This window comes from Ambystoma mexicanum, chromosome 5q (genome assembly GCF_040938575.1).
Source record: "Ambystoma mexicanum isolate Mex_15411 chromosome 5q, UKY_AmexF1_1, whole genome shotgun sequence".
NCBI classification, from domain to species: Eukaryota; Metazoa; Chordata; class Amphibia; order Caudata; family Ambystomatidae; genus Ambystoma; species Ambystoma mexicanum.
The window spans coordinates 996650083-996667648 of NC_090933.1; positions in this window are offsets into that span (position 1 = coordinate 996650083).

The window sequence follows — 17566 nt, forward strand, 5'->3', positions numbered from 1 at the left end:
GCTGTCTATGTAAAGCAGAATCGGTATTTTTAGTTGTCGAGCTATGGACGATAAATGCTTTTGCAACCTCTCATCAGTCTAGGGTAAGTGCGTAGACACTAAAGAGAGTAGTGGTAGTTGTTGTTTAAAAACGTACTTAGAAGTCAGGGGTAGTAGCATCATTGTTTTAAAAATGAGTATTTTATTCAGGGCTTTGCCAGAGTTCCTCTTACTATATGTAAGATTTATCTTTGATTTAGAGAACAGGAGTAGAGTTATTCTCTGTAAATCGTAATTTAGGTATGGCAGACCAGAACAGAACAGAGTTGCATATGCTTACAGAGATTATGGAAGAAAATATATTTTACTTTTTTTTTTAATTTAGATTTAGCAGGCTAGTTCACAGGTGGGGATGTGTCTTTTAATTCAATTTGAGACCTGCTTCTTTGCCTGCATGGAGTTTGCTTGCCAATTTTATGTCAGATTCGTCTTTGATAGCACATCATACGAAGCACTAAACATGTCTCTCTTTATAACTAAACTACATCTTTGGGGAACTGTATCATATTTGGAAGGTGGGTGGGCGTGAACAGTGGTATCGCAGGTTGATCCGACACATGACACAACACCGCTTGCTGGAGTTCTTTGAACTACAGACATTATTTTAGGCTTTGCATGCCTTCGATGTTCTCACTGATGTAAAGGAGTGGTACATAGTTGTAAGGTGCTGGTGATAGACGGGGACAGTGGGAAAGAGCACTCCCTGCTTGATGAACATGTACCTGGCCCTTTATTGAAGACAGGGTATTACAAAGAACACTCACTATTCTGTTTGCGCTTTATTTTGACACTACATCTTGAGTTGTATGTTGTTCGAAAGGTGGTGGTGGTAAGCTGTGCAATCAGGATGATGTTTTGGTATGTGATTTGTTTTTGTACAATTGTGCATCAGAAGCATCATTGAATACTTTGCAGCTTCACAGAGAGAACTCTACTTACACTTGGTTTTGATTTACAGACTACTTTTGGGGAATGTTAAATTGTTATGAGGCAAAAGCCACACTAATTAATATGCTATCAATGGTTGAAATTAATGAGCGTGTAGAAGACAGGGGAATGTAATAGTGTTATCCACAAAACAGTTGCCGCTGCATGTCTACGTTGTGTGTAGGACAATGTAGTTCTGGGCAACAACCAAAGTAGCCTTTTGGACAAGTCTAAAAGCACATCAAGCATTCAGAAAGCATGAATGATGGTTACTGCTAGTACATTGAATGCTGTCACTGGCTCATTGGAGTCTGGCACATTATCACAGGCAGCTCCAAGGCCACCCAAACTAACATCAGATTCAGTCACAAGTGGAAATGAAAATCACATTTACATGTTTCAGACCAGAGCACACCTCCAGGTTTTGCCTCGGTCTTTACAGGTGAAAGTTGACAATCCAACTTCTGAATCTGTTTCATTAAGGGATGCGCTGGAGGCATTGAGTGGCACCTCTCAGCAGTAGGACAGGACAAGGGCCTGGGTCAGTCCACTTCTGATGTGCAGAACATACCTGTCTTCATTTCATATTTCATCCCTTCCAGTGTTGTGGAATTTGATATTGATCCTGACAGAGGCGAAGAAGGAGACCACAAATTGAGCACACTCCTAATATGGGTCATAGAGTGTGAGTGCAATGCATTATCCTCCCCCCACCCCCACCACATCAGCACCACCCAGATCATCACCATTTTCCATGCATTGTACGTCTAAGCTGCCTGAGTAAATTGTTTGTTCTCCTTCTAACAGGCAGCAAGACCTATTCCTCTCCAGTGAATATCTACGGTGTGAACTTTATTCGTGCAGGTTTGACAGATGCATTTTACCCCTACATTCTGTGTCATAAAATATCACATGAGAAGTCATGGATTATTCTGGGCAGCTCATCTACTTTTGTCCGTATGACGTGACAACACCCACCAGAGTGTGGCAGGCACACACAGCTGCTCTCTGCGAAGCCACAGACACGTGACAACATTTTGCTTTTTGTGTTTATAGTCCCTGTAGGTTGGGTGATAGTGCAAAGAACTTCTATCTTTTACTTGTACCAGCACTCCGAGTCATACTACTGGAACTAGCAGCATCCCCAATATGATCCAGCCATAAACAGAGCATCATTTTAGCAGTCAGAAATAAAAAAGACTCCCAACCTCGAGTATGTACCATTATAATGTTAGCAGTAGACCTTCCGGCATACTCCTTTTTTAGAAAGTGAATCTCTGAGGAAGCAAATGGCAATTGCTGCTGCTAGGAAATCACCAGCCACAGATTTCTGGCATGCAAGGATGCACTTCAGTTGTATGACACAATAGTTCTTGCACTGACAAAGGCATTGGACATGTCCCTGTATAGGAAAGCTAATTTCACCACTGACATATGGACCACACAAGGCCCATTCCTCTTCAAGTAGCATGCAAGAGGAGGTGCTGCAGCACATGCATGTTGTTCACCGACAGGCAACTATAGGAAGCTGACATAATATAACACGTTTACCAGTTGTAGACAGAGTATACAAACCACCACCAGCTAGCCAAGAGATTGGTGATAGTGGACAAGTCTCCAGGGACAATGCTGCCCAATGATGTCCACCTTGCTAGAGACACAGGTTCTATTTAATCACCTTCCCTGCCCATGGTATACTCGTCTTGGAACACGGTATCTGTGTTCTTCCTGGTTTTGTGTCATGACTAGTGTTTATTGCTGTCGGGTAAAGAGGGGAGAAGTGTGCTATCATGCCTCTTGCTAGGATGAGGGAATGCTGATAGAATGTTGAAGACATGGTGGTCTGGATGTGAAGGTGAATCGAATGTTTGGTGCAGGTTATGGATGAATGTTGTGTTAGGGACTGCCTGGAATAGGAATGGATGGTCTGGCGGGTGTCTCTAAGTAATATGTATTTCTTATTTTACAAGTAATAATCAAAGAATCACAGCACGACAGTCGTATTTAGCTATACATTTGTATACATCAGAGATATAGCAAGAATGTGAAAACCATCCATTCTCTATTGGCATCCCCAAATGACCTATTCAGCTAATCAAAACATTGCATATAGTAAGAGAAGGGGGGTAACACACTATGAAGAACATGACAGCACAATACAAATGTAAGGAGGAGGGTATAGATAACACAATGACTATGGGGTCATTGGGAGAGTGAGGAAAGGTGCAGAGAGCACCACACTCGAAAAGACTGTGATGAATTGCCATCTGGCAAGGGCAGTAAAACCCTGTTTTTAGTTTGGTTAAATAATTAAATAATGCAGGTAATTCCATCTCTGAAAGGAACATCTGCTGATCAGATTCCTCTTTCATGAGCTTCATGCCAAAAGCACAGTGGCCCTCATTACGACCCTGGCGGAGATCCATGGTGCAATTTGCACCATGGACCATGGCGCAAAGCTGCCAACACCGCCATGGGGGTTGGCGGACTTACCGCCCCATTCCGACCTTGGCGGGGTGGTAAGTCCCCAATCCCCATTTTACCCATCCCCATTCCCATTTTTGCCCCATAGGGTATAATGGGAGTGGGGAAGGCGTTAATTACGCCACCGTAAATTACGGTGGCGTAATTAACATCAAGGTCCCGTAGCGCCATGGATTTTTCCGCCCGGAAAAAGCAGGCGAAAAAGGCTCCATGGCGCTACGGGAACTCGTAGTAAGGCGGAAGGGTACGCCATGATTTACGCTGGCGTAAACCCTTTCCGCCAGGGTCGTAATGAGGGCCAGTGTGTATTTGAGCCCTGTTGCATCACTATCCCGATTTGCAGCTTTGCTCTACCAGTTGCTCTACCAGTTGCACAGAGCAGGTTTGGAGGTCACAGGTACCCCCTTGACAACTGCAGTGACAGCCAAGTATCTGCAGAGCAAGGGCTGCCTTTAGGATAGGTACCCCTGTTCCAGAAACTGCATAATTCTGAGGATACTGTCCTGGTGGCACGGTAAACTGTAAATATAAGCAGTACCTATGTTAGGTGGCCAGCATCACTCATAATTATCCCAGCCACAATAAAGGGATATACAGATGTCTCATCCCTGTGGGCCCAGGTCAGCTGTTGAAAGATTATATTAATTAATTCCAGACTGTAGCCTTTTGGGGATGGCCCCTATTACGTAAGGGTAGGTAGCATCCTTTTAAAAGAGCCACTACACAGGAAGCAGACCTGGAAACAGGAATCAAAGGGAATGCCCATTCACAAAGGGCTAGGCCTTGCACCATGGTGCTGTATCCACAAAGGCCTTTGATTCCATTGAGAAGGGAAGAGGGTGGTGTTAGTGTAGCCAGGGAGAAATCTGTAAAGTTTGTAGAAGTTTCTGCCATCATGATTCTCTCTGCCTCTCTCTCTTTCCTGTCCCTTTCACTTTGTGTAGTACAAAGCACTTCGGGTGTGATGTCAGAAGGGCAAAGCCCACTCCTCTCAAGCACAGAGATTGGACCCCTAAAGCAGGCTAGCTTTAGTCCAATCACTCCTGGGTTCTCACCTTTAAAATAAGGGGTCTTATATATTTTGTTTGAATCTGCCAGGAGAGCAGTTCTTTCTAGAGTCCACCAGTTGGGTGGTGATGGCAGGTGTTCCAAGGCAGAGGCAAATTCTGTCCCCTAACCATCCCCAGGGACCATTCGGGTTGAGCTCTGCTGCTGGAACAAGATGGCATCTCTGCCAGCCACCCTGTTGACTGGGACCACGCACTGTTGCAAGAACCCTGAAGTGTTTGTCAGACTCCCTAGTGTTTTTGAGCCCAAGAAAGGACTAGCCTTGGCCCTTGAGACCCTGTAGTTATACTCACAGCACCTGGAAGCCAGAACAGCCAAAACCTTGCTTTTGACATCAACCCACTGTGAGCTTTGATTCAAGTGTTCCCAACAACGAATGAACTATCAGGACCCTTCATTGCTGTTTTTGCTATTAATTGTTTTTCGAAATGCTGTTGCCTGTTAGACTCTCTTTGCCGCCACACCATGCCACTGAGGCGTGTCATTGCCTCGGCTCGAACCAACAAAGCACCACTGCTTTGAATTGTGTGTGCTCCCTTCCGAAGCATCAGACTCTTCATCGCTGCTACTATAAGTTGATTAACCCGACCTTAGAGCCACACGAGCTGCAACCCCAAGCCCTGCATAGAATTGACTCTCCTACACATCCTGGTACCAGCGTGACTGCTGTCAATCCTCGACCGCCAAACTGAACCTGATGACCGGCCAATCCGCATGGCTCGAGTAAATGACTTGAGACTGAAGCTAGCTTACATTCGACCGCGACTCAACACCATCTTGCTGCTGGTGAATCGCAACTGCAGCATCTTTGAACTAAAGATAACCAGTGATCTACGCCGTGATTCGTGACTGTAGAACCACAAAGGCCTTTTCAAAGGTATTATTAACTAATATCTACAACCATGGTCCATCTTTGGTCCCTAGAGGCTGGAAAGATCATTGTAATCCCTTTTGCAACCTAAAGAACATATCCTTCGCAAATGGTGTTCTTTTATTGGCCTTTCTCTCCTGTCTCATTGCCCAGAGTGCTTGGTCTATTCTATCTTTGCCTATTCTGTGATCATTTTGCAGAGTTGAGTTTTATAGTGTTTTCTCGTTAGTTATTGTTTTAAATGGTGTGTTTGATTAAAGTATATATTTGTAGCGAGCCTTAATTGGGCATTCATTTATTTTGTATTTTTAAACTTTGCTGTTTGACTTGCTTTCGAACCACATTCACACTCCTCTTGAGAGTGTTTCCTTCCCTCGGCAAAAGTTACCAGATAAGGCAAAAGGGGTATTTCTCTGAACTGTGCCTGTTTTACCTTTATAATTCTGTTGGCGCTTGGTTTGTAGAATTGTGAGAGCTTAGAGGAGCTTCAGCCTCAACTCATCCTTGTGCTGAGCAAAGGTCAATTTGTCACATTGGTGGGTAGTGGTTGGGATTTGGAACTGTTTATGCTTAGAGCCTAGTCAGATGAAATAAGTGATGAAATAAGTGTGTACATTTGGCATGTTTCATTGCCAAGGCATATTTTTTAAGTGCACAGTGGAAGTTGATACGAGCTCAGCACTACCTTGTCAGTAGGTGAAATACAAGTGCTTTCTCAGGCCAGGGGTCTCCGCTGTGGCAATAAGGCAAAAAAAGACTGAACTGCTGAAATGTCTCAATGCTTTTGAGGAAGCCGCGGCACAGGGTTTGGGGGAACTGGTGGCTGGAATTTTCACTGGTGGCCAACAGCAGTGCTGAGCCTCCAGGTTAAGATCCTATTTCTCTGGGGATGTGGAAGTGGATGGGGGACAGTATAGCAGCAAAGGGAACAAAGGAGGTCTTTCAATGGTGAAGGGAATACCTCCAGTGGTGGCACCCAAGAGAAGCCTAGGCGCTGACTTAGTCCCTCCTTATGAGATGTGTAAGAACAAAATTGATTGGTTTGGGGGACTGAAGCTTGCCTTCCGCATGCCACAGGTGGAAGAAGATTTGTGTTTTGCAGCCCTTATTAGCTGTCTATCGACGGTTGGTACTGTCGTGATAATTTAGTTGGATCCTGAGGAGAGGCCCATTTGAATGAAAATGAAGGCCATCATTATAAGGAAGTACTGCACAACCCATGTACAGTACCTCAGGAGCTTCAGAGAACTCATCAATAACAGAGGACACACATTTGAGACGTTTGCACATCAATCCCTAAAATATCTGAACAGATTGATTGCAGATTGATTGCAGGTAGCAACGTGGACACTTTCAATTTGATTGCATATGAGAGTATCCTTGAGAAATGTGAGATGGAGTGACACCAGCATTTTGTGGACAAGGCTATCACAGACCTTAGGGAACTTGCAGAGGTTCTGACCCCTCCTCAAAGAGAGACCCCTCAAAAAAATGAAGGGGAACACCTGTCCCATGGTTTATCAGCCACCATGAAAAGGAAGAGTGAGGGTCTCTCTAGCAACCCTAGGACCCAATGGGGCTTTTTGGGCTGGATTACCGCAGCAGAGTTTCCGCTGCAGTAATTCAGCCAATTTTGTGGCGGTCAGTGTGGGGATTTACCTCCAGCATTTTCCTGAAGGCAAATTCTCCACTCCAGGCCTGAACTTGTAACTTGGCGTAGTGGTAAATTTGGCAGTAACAGAGTTACTGCCCACTTTACCATTTACCGCTGCACTCGTAATGAGGCAGATGGTTCCTGACAAATCTGCTGGTTACTTAGATGTGGCTGCGGCAACCGACAGCTTGTCAGATCATTTCTGTAATCTTTGGTATCTGGTGGTCATAATGATAAGTAGTACCATGCACTATGCCTAAACTCAGGCATGGCTATATTTTAGAAATTATCCTGCCACTATCATGGGTTACTTATGATCACCATAGTTTTCACCGGAGGGCATATCTTAAACATTTTACAGTACAATATTCAATAACACCTTTCCAAGGACATTCTCTGATAAGTGTCACTACATCGCAAAATTCATCACAGCTGCATATGTCAGGAATTGTCCCAGTGGCAGGTCATAGCTATCCCTAAATTCTATGAACAGCAAAGGGGCATCCTGGTAAAACACATCCTCCTAAATGGCTATCCCCAGATCCTCCCATGCTTTTATCTTAGGTCTCAAGCTTGTATCCATCCTTTGAATGTGTTTCACCAAGGCGAGTACAGGTTTTTAATTGCTAGCACCCTAAGTGCTTGCTTACAAATTGTCTTGCCTAATTGTGCCAACATGGGGAACTTAACAGTGTCACTGGAGTCTTTCCAAAGTATTTCCTTCATAGTAGATGGCTTTATCAGAGAAGCCAGTAATCAAATTTTAGGGTTAATATCATCAGCCAGCCATAACACCACATATCGTCAGTGCGCCGCAAGATAATAAACTTCAAAGTTAGGGAGATGCAACCCTCCCTTTCCATGGGATCTCAGTAAAGTTTTCATTGCTACCTTCCTCATAGAATTCGCCCATAGTAGACCTCTCATCATGCTATGTAATGTATTGTAGTGCGTGCGGGGGGTATGCAGTAATAAAATCGTGGCAAAAAAAGTCATCTGTACAAAAAAGCCACAGAAAAAATGCTGTGGATTGACCCGTTAAAGGTGTACCCCATTATACCATTTAAGGGGAGTGGGGTGCAGGGGTTTCCCCTGCTCCCTTTAAATGGTATAATGGGTCCGGGGATTGCGGGGGTGTCACCCTCATCCATTACATTGATTGCAGCTGCAATACCACAGCCTTTTTTGCCGCAATCTTTTGTGTGAACAGCAATTTTTGCCACAATTTTAACACATGGAACTGTGCGGGGAACCTCAAGCATTACATTATTGTAAAAATACAGCATTCTAGGTAAAAAGACCAACTTCGTCAGCGCAACCCACCGCTTCAGAGAAAGCAGCAGTTCCCACACAAAGTTCTATTGATGGAGCCTTTTTACGTAAGGCCCTATCCGTGTTATGGAGATAGATATCCCGCATCACGTTGTGAACATCTATCCCCAGATATTTGAGGGATACATTAGCCAAGATCAGTGGTTGGGCCATCTCCTGTTGTTTCCCTTCATTTCTTAGTGCAGCTAGGGGAAACAGAAAAGACTTGTTCCATTTCATCTTGATGCCGGATAGATAAATGAGATTAGCTCATGGAGTATTGACACACAGCAGTATATCATCGGCATACATTGAAATCATGTGTTGCCTGTCCCCCGCCTCAATAGCTGCTTCAAAATCCCTTCCTCAAATTTGCAGTAAGTGGCTCCAAGACCATTACAAGCAGAATTGGAGCGAGTGGACCGCCTTGCCTCGTGCTGGTCTTGATTGGCCATTCTCCAGAAATTCTACCTCCCGTTTTAACCCTTGCCACAGTTCCGTGTATATAGGATGGATGCATTTAAGGAGTCCTTCACCTATCCCAAATTTGCTCAGCGCTATGAACATCCACTTACACTCCATCAAATCGAATGCTTTAACCGCATCCAAGGATGCCAATGCCAGTTCCTCCCTGCATACATTACTCTGGGAGATGACGTGTTGTAGTCTGCTAAAGTTAAGGGAGGTATTCCTACATGGCACAAAGCCAATCTGGTCAGGATGTATTAAGTGAGGCAGTACTGTTTGTAGCTGTTCGGCCAATATAGAGCTAATGATCTTATCATCCACGTCCAACACTGATAGCGGCCTATATGATTCACAAAGAGCAGGGTTTTTCCCTTCCTTTAACATTAGTACTATCACTGCTTCTCATATGGATTGCGGTAAGGCATCTTTTTTGTATGATGCATTCGGGGTCTCTAGCAGTTTCCCAGAAATCATTCGGTCAACAAATGTATAGAAATCAGCAGGCAGCCCATCGTACCCAGGAGTTTTTGAGTTGGAATTTGTGAGATTGTCTGCACTAGTTCCTGAACAGTAATGGGGCTACACAAATTCTCTTCTTTGCTGGCAGATATGCACAGTAGTCAATATTCTGGAGCGTGTATTCTATATGATCCATGTCTATCTGCACCTCATTACCATACAATCAGGTTTATAATGATGTTGCTGGTAAAATGACGGTAATACCGGCCTGGCGGTCTTACTGTTAACGGCAGGGTGACCAGCAGAAGTACTGCCATATTATGACCTTGCATGGGTGCACACACCACCCTGCCGGTAACGGTAATAACCCCAGACTGGTATTACTGGCATCAACCGCCATCAGCCTCAATTACTGGCAACTTTCACTGGTAATACCCTTTCTGCCACAAATTTGTCGATATTACAGGGGCCGGTATTACCAGTGCAGGTAATTGTGTCACCGCGGGGACGATAATTCTGGCGGTAGCCATCTTGAACTACTCAATCCACCCCAAATCACCCCCTTTTCCAGCCAGCATCCAGTCTCCAATGTCCACACAGAGTTGTCCAACATCTCAGCTGTCTTACATTAGCACTTGGTTTTATGCCTGCATGATATTTTCATGCAGTTGTAAAACAAATGGATTCCATCTGACATCAGCACCTGTTAGGGAGCAGGCGATTCCATAGAAATCCATTAGTAAACGGTGTCTGCAAAGCATAATGTGCAGGCAGTATTTACTTCTTCTTTTATATTGCATTTTATTTAGTTTTTACAACAAAGCAGAGAGTAAAAGTAAGCAGTAAACGCAATTTTGCCTCATTTTACTCTTTCCTTTTGTGCTCTGTCTTGCAAAAGTTTAAAATTGCATGCATGGGACTCCCACAACACACACGTGCAAACGTCGGAGATCCTGTGCATGCAATTTGTATTTTTATCAAATTTGCCCCCAGAAACTTAAAGCATAACACATTCATCCAAATAGTGAACATTCAGATACTGTGACAAATTCTCTGGAGGGGGATTGTCCTGTCCTTGCACCTTTCAGACACCTGATTCAGACTTCTAATTCCGCTTTCCTAATATCCCTTAAATATCCAATAAACAGCTCTTGTCTTTCCTGCTTTCCTAACACAGCAACATCTAAACAGCATCCTTAAGGCTTATTTCACTAAGAACATGCTAGCCCCAATCTGTATTAAGCACTTACTGAATGTACATGACCTGATATAACATTCCAACTTGTCAAACAATGCTGCTAATCACCCAGGGTGTTGTTTATCATTATTTTAAGTACAAGTGAAAAACATGAATGTAATAGAAACAAAACAACATTGCCCTCCTATAGTATAGTTTTCTGGTCTTGTTGTCTAAACTGTGATAAAAGATTCATGTATAAGCTTTGGTTACTGTCGCTGGAGCCCATCTACAGCCCACAGGAGGTTAATTATGAAACTCATAACCATAACTGAGAAACAGCAATATTGCTAATCTGCTGTGTAGCACAAACTATCGAGACAACCATGAGAGCTGAAACATATTTGCTTTCCATGCTAATTAAACTTTAGCCTTCTAAATTGATATTTACAGAATTATCATAACAGCAGCTGGATATAAAATGTTATCTAGGTTGAAGCGTTCTGGGTTGTTTTCAGCGCACGACATATTGTAAAAGCGCTACTACACCAATTCAAAATAATTTTGGAGACATCTAACATGCAGTCATTACTTTTTGAGGTGAATGGCAAACCGCCATTTTTCTATCCTATTAATTTACGGAGTAGAATAAGCCTTCTATTTGGGATGGCTGTAGAATTTTAAATAGGCGTGTTGAATAGGTGATATGGAGGTATGGATAGCAAGAGAAGCCATGGGGGAGAATGGCGGAAGCGGACCTAGAGTCCCAGGGACTCTGCGCACTTCAGGATGTCAGATCGTGTGAATATCACTGGAGTACAGCTTTAATATTATTGTAGCATTTTAATCATACACATTATTTTACCGCATTACTCTCTCCCCTTGTTTTAGAGCAGTTTGCCACACAGTGCATGCATACACATATCTTAATCTCATCATTCATTCTCTTATAATTCTTCATTTAACTTATTGGCTGCAAACATACTATCATTTATGATAAAATGTTCTTCTTAAAAGACTTTAAACCTACAAATCACAAAACTGTGAAACAAACAGAATTTAAAACAAACATAATAGTTGTACATTTGCTGTTAGTAGCAATGGAAATATATATCACTGGAACAACGTTCAAAACATGCGGGTCATCTTTCATACAGATCCTCACGAGGAACATTTCCTTATCATCATATAAATAAGGGGATAGGTCTCAAAGGAAATGGCACAAAGGACTGGATTCTGGGAACAAAAAGAGACAAAACAGTTTCTGATTTATTATCAAAATAAATCTAAAAACAAAAAACGGAACCCCCTTTTCAAGGTGCACAAATAAGACCGATGTCTTTGGGTAATAGAAAAATAAATATCATTGCCAAAGTATATGTGGGCATTTTTATTTGTTTTCATGCTTGATGCCCCAAATGGCTTTTGACAAATAGAGTACGATATTAGTAAATATAGCCCGGCAGAGGTTAACCGCGGAAAGTCAGTTCTGCAAGATCTGGTCTTCAGATCCTTGCAAAATTAGAGGTGTGCAGATATATGATAAAGTGTGGTTGATAGGGAATGCCATAGGTTAGCAGCGAGATATAAGAAGGCTTACATTTTCTCTCTCTGGTTTTTGGACTGTAGAGGATTCTGATCTCAGGAGAGCACAATTGTCTGAGGTGTGGCCATATAGATATTTTGGAGGTGAGAAATAACAAGGATAGGCATTATGGGCCAATTTAAAATTAGTTATTTTTGCCTTAGGCAAAGAGCAGAGGGCAGAATGAAATGTGGATGACAATTTGCAAGCCTTATCTCTAATCTGAGGGTGTAGCGCAAGTGACAGCACAAGTAGCAATTATAGAGTCTTTTTGGGCAGAGGCAAGGGGATCTTCATCTGAGTGCTGCCGCTGCTGCTTACCGGTTAACATTAGAAGACTTAGCGCACCACTGTACGGTTTAATCCCCTGCATATTTCTTCCATCTGCCACACCCCACTGTGATTTATTTTTTATTTGCCTGCATTTATTTGTTACTTCTCTACATTTCCCAGTGAGTGCCCTGGTGCCTGGCTCACTGTAATTGAATGTATATTTTGGTTTCATTTCCCTGCAGCCACATTCTCCTGGGAACGCCAACCTGCAACATTTCTTCAGCACACTGCAGCAGCTGAGCGCTTTGAGAAATTCATGTTAGCTCCGGTCCCTTGGCCTGGGGCTTTGAAAAGACCACTGCTTTACTTACCTATGGCTTTTGCTCCAATATGGTTGCTATGTTGTTTATTACATGCTCTACTACCACCTCTACCCTCTACCACTGCCCCTCATTTCTATCCCTAGGATGCCCCTTTTCCCCATGCCCCTCTTGGTGCCCCCAACCACGCTCTTCCCCATGGACTTCTCTAGCTGCACCTGTACACATGACGCATACATTACATTGTGCAGCTGTCCATGATGTCCCCACCTCTAGGTTTGTCCCCTCCCCTGTCAATCACATATTTGTACTTCGTCTTGGGAGTCCACAACCTCATCTCCCTGTCCACGCTCCTCCCTTGTTCCTCATACTGCTGAAGGGAAGATTACATTACAACAAACTCTTGGCCATCCTTCAAACAGGCCACCCAAAAGAAGTCAAACTCCTCCACATTTGCAGGTGGCATTGTAATCACCCCTACTTCATCACACTTATTCACTGCATGCTGGGACAAATCCAAGCACTTGCTTTGTGTCTTGTCCCCTTCCACACCCACATTCATGGACATCATATTCCTCCCCTTTGTGCATTTACAGTGTCACGTTATTAGCTGGCCCACATTGAAGGTGATGAGAACCTGCACGAGCACCGGGATAGTACCCATGAAAATGTTTGCCTACCACATAGGGACCCAAGCAAAAAGAGAGTCAAACTACCTGTCCAATGAAACTGCACTTGTCTCTCTGGCCATGTCTCAGGAAGTGTAAGCCAATCTTGTTCCAGATTTCACCCTCCATTGCGGTCAACATGTCAAAGATATAGAAGTTCTTGATTGCCACCAATTGAACTGCTCTTAGCTCCTCTCTTATCTCATTTATTCCTTTCTCAGTCGAGTTTGCTAATTGCAAGACTTTGTGTCTGGTCACTTGCAACCCTTTTGCATTTGTGACCACTTGGACCCATGGAAGCAGAAGAGACATGAAGAATGTCGATGCCTTAGAAAAAAGGCAAAAATTGGATGGGATGTCAGTCAAATTTTCGGATGATTTGCTGGGCCTGTCTCTTCTCAGTATTTGTGCTCTGGCCCTTTGCATCTCTTCTTCTCCTGCCACTTTTGTTTTAAGCACCACCACATGGTCGCTGAAGGGCATCAGCTCTGCACAGGGCACTACCAGGGCCAGGCTGTGCAATGTGACAAGAGAGCAGAGCCCCCACCCAGTTGGCAGGGAACTGGGCATGCTCCTGAGTCACACATGCCCACCAGTGGTCCATCACTGCTGCTGTCCCGCTCATCAGTGCTGGAATACTCATCACCATGATGCATCCAGCATTAGACCTCAAATGTGTTACCACCGGGAAAAATAGTATAAGAGGCTTTATGTGCACTGGCTGATGTCTCTCATCGATCCATGTTAAATCATGAACATATTTATTCCATGTTGCCCTAGAACTGTCATTCATTTTTGCCACTACATCTTCTTTAAACCCTACTAATCCCTCTGCTCATCACTGAACCATTCCACCTCCCCATTTCCCGTTATGATAGACAGATCCTTTTATCCTTATTAAGGGCCCTGCATGGTCACTCTAAAGTGAGTCCTTATAGACACACATTCTTTATTGAAATCCCTAACTTTTTCCGGGTGAGGATACATTTGAAGTATAAAGTAAAGGTAGATGGAAATTGAAAAACTGTTCAAAGAGTCTGGCGAAAGGTAGACAAAATATATCAAATATTTATTAAACACATTTTTTAAAAGTTACAGTGAATAAATCATGAACATTCATACATTAGTACAAATAAAAACTATTATAAAAACAAGTCTGTGACAATATATTTCCTATTGATTGTACTCTTGTTAATGAGAGTAAGTTAATTGACAAGTATAGAACAACTCATTAATTATTGTTTAGGTTGTTGATGTTTACAACTAATGTTCTATACACCCTAATACAAGAATGTATACAGGGTATAGCTCTCAACATGTTTCTGTTCACTGTTTTTAGTCTGGAACATTCATCAGGAGAAAAAGTATTAGTCACATAGGCTATTCGGAAGTTCAGCTTTAGTCTTCCTTTCCTTCAGTTATATCAGCGTTGAGTCTTTGAACTGTTAAAAACAAACAATAGTATGAGCTATTAGAGGCCAGATTGCTAATATAGTCTATATTGACTATATAACTAATGTGTGCTGGCCTTGTATGGTACCATGGAATATCCTGGCCTGTTGCATTTTGGCATTGAACCTTGCTATGCATTAACTGCTGTTCCCCTCTTCTCACCCCCTCTGTAATATATTCCAGTATAATGGTGGCTTCCTTTTTGGCCATTCCCTCAAACGGTATATAATTGTCTGCGTACACCTTTTCACCTTCATCAATCCAGTGGACAGGCACTGCCCCTTGTTTTTCAGAGTGACAGGGGCATTAAGCACCTCCCCTCTGCTACTGGAACCTCCTGGGGAAGAAAATCCTTCGGTGCCCCTGTGACATGTGGGGTGAGAGAGCACACATACCAAGTGTAATTTGCCTTCACTCACCCCACCCGTCTCATATCATCAAAGCACACATTCCCAGATGCCATGTCCTGCCTGCCTCCAATGCCATTGTGAAACACATCTGTATTAAATAAGCTTCTTTTTGTCCTCATGGGTTTGTCATTATTTTTGATAATGCTTCCTGATCCTTTATATAATTGAAACCAGAGAACAGAAAGAGACAGAAGAGCACACAAAAATGACAAAACAAACCACAAAACATTAGTCTTCTGCTTTCTATTATTACCAACACTATTGCGAGGTAGATCACCCATCTCATCCATGGGCCTCCTGTATAACCTAATAGCAGAAACCAAAGTCAATGAAGGCTGCCTAAACACTGCCCCTCAAGTTGTGATCCTCTTCTCTGTGGGAGCAGGCGCTGTTGTCTCTGTGGACGTCTTAAATGTGGATCCTTGGCCTTCGGCCAGTCACTTTCACTGCAGTAGGTGTTCGGTAGACCACATGGTCCCATGAAGCAAGGCTATTTCCACTTCTGGGTAAAGTTCCTGATGACGATTTTGTCACCAGGGTGGTTGAAAACTGTCCTCTTCTTGTGTGCCTGTTGGTGATAATTCTGCAGCCGGCTGGCTTGCGCGAAGGCACACCTGATGAGATATGCATTTTATTACCTCTTCTGAGCTGAATTGTTAGCGTCTGTCAAGTGATGATCCGCGCCAGGTGAGTTGTGTAATGCAAATAAAGTGAGCGGTAAGCAATGCAGCCAGTTTTGGCCAAGTGTCACTGTCAGCTTGGCCAAGTGCTCTTCAAGCCAGCCATTGAAATGTTCAACCAAACTGTTGGCTTGCGGGTGGTACACTGAACATAGATGGTGTGTTATCCCCAGGAGGGCGGCAACCTCCTTGAAGAGGCCATTATTGCCCATTGTCTGACTTCAATTCATCACATTTTCTCCACCCAGGGAACACCTCCCTCTCCAGAAAAGTAGCTGCTGATTTTGCCTCATTATGTGCACAGGGTCCTGCCTCAAGTCAATGTGAACGATGGTATGCCACTACAATCATATACCTATATAAGGCAAATCTATCTTGCATGTCAACATTGTCAATATACAAGTGCCGGAAAGGCAGCTCCGAATGCAGTAGTGTTGCCTAATGTGAAAAACCTGAGGGTATTCTCCCAAGTAGACCTCAGAGTCCCTTATTGAGGTGGGCAGGGAAGGGCCGCAGCTTTCAGATCCCAATGCTGGTAGTGGACAAGCGAGGGAGGATCACCTGGTTAGGGGAGCCCGGGGTTATGCTTGGAGGAATGCCCCAGGTGAGACACGGTACTAGACCAAGGAAGAAGGAGAGAAGATTGAAGTCCCTGAGATTTTTCTTGGATAGTCCACCTCTACCTCAGGTCCAGCCAAAGAAGCTCCCTTAGTAAAATCCAAGCACCCTTACACCTCTGGTAAACCAACAAGTAGCCCAAACTCTGTTACCCTCACAAATCACAATTTGGAGAATCCTTGGTTTTCTGTTGCTTACTCAAATGCTCCCAGTCATTCTTTTTTCCGTCCCTCTGATTATAATTTCCCACACTCCTAACCTGCTCAGATAAAATACTACCACCCCCACAATCCCCTCAGTTCAGTTCACGATCCTGGCTATCCCCGTGTTTCATAAACCCTACCAATCCCGTCCCTCTGATTGTCACTTTCTGAATGCCCAGTCGAATGTGACCAACAACTACTCATTTCACAAACCCTACAAAAACCATCCTTCTGAGATCACTACAAACTCCTCTAGCACAAGGTTTATAATCCCATACAACACCTCTTTCTCTCTATATCCCATAGGATACTCTGACACTCTAAACCCCCTCTCTTCTGACACAAACACTTTTTTACACCACAGAAAACAATGGACTAAATCCAAAGCTGTTTACCTGACATGTCCTAACCCAAGGGCCAGGCAGAGTCAGGCAATTGACCAGAATCACACACACACCTTACGGCCCTTTCCTTTCCCCACAGAAATAAAAGGTGGAGCACAAAACACAGGATAAACAAGGAAGACCGCAGTACGTGATAGCTAACTCAGCACGGCATTTAAAGTGGACGATAAAGTTGACGTGAGTCGAGGGGATGCCAAGGGGAGAAATGACCATGCCCTTATCGACAGAGACCCTTGAAGCCTTAATAGGAGGAAACGTAATATCACAAACAATAGTCAGTGTGTGTTGCAGCAGATGTCAATAGCACCCGGGCGCCTCCTCTGCTGACAGCCAAGCCGAAGAGAGACGCATGGCCCAATGGTATCGGCCTTGACTCTACAGACAAGAAAGCAAAGCAGTTCATCACAGCCGGTGAGTCGAGGGGAGAGCCAAAAAAGAAACCAAATTGTGTTCAACAAAAGTAGCAGGTGGCTAATTGAACTTTGAATTAACACA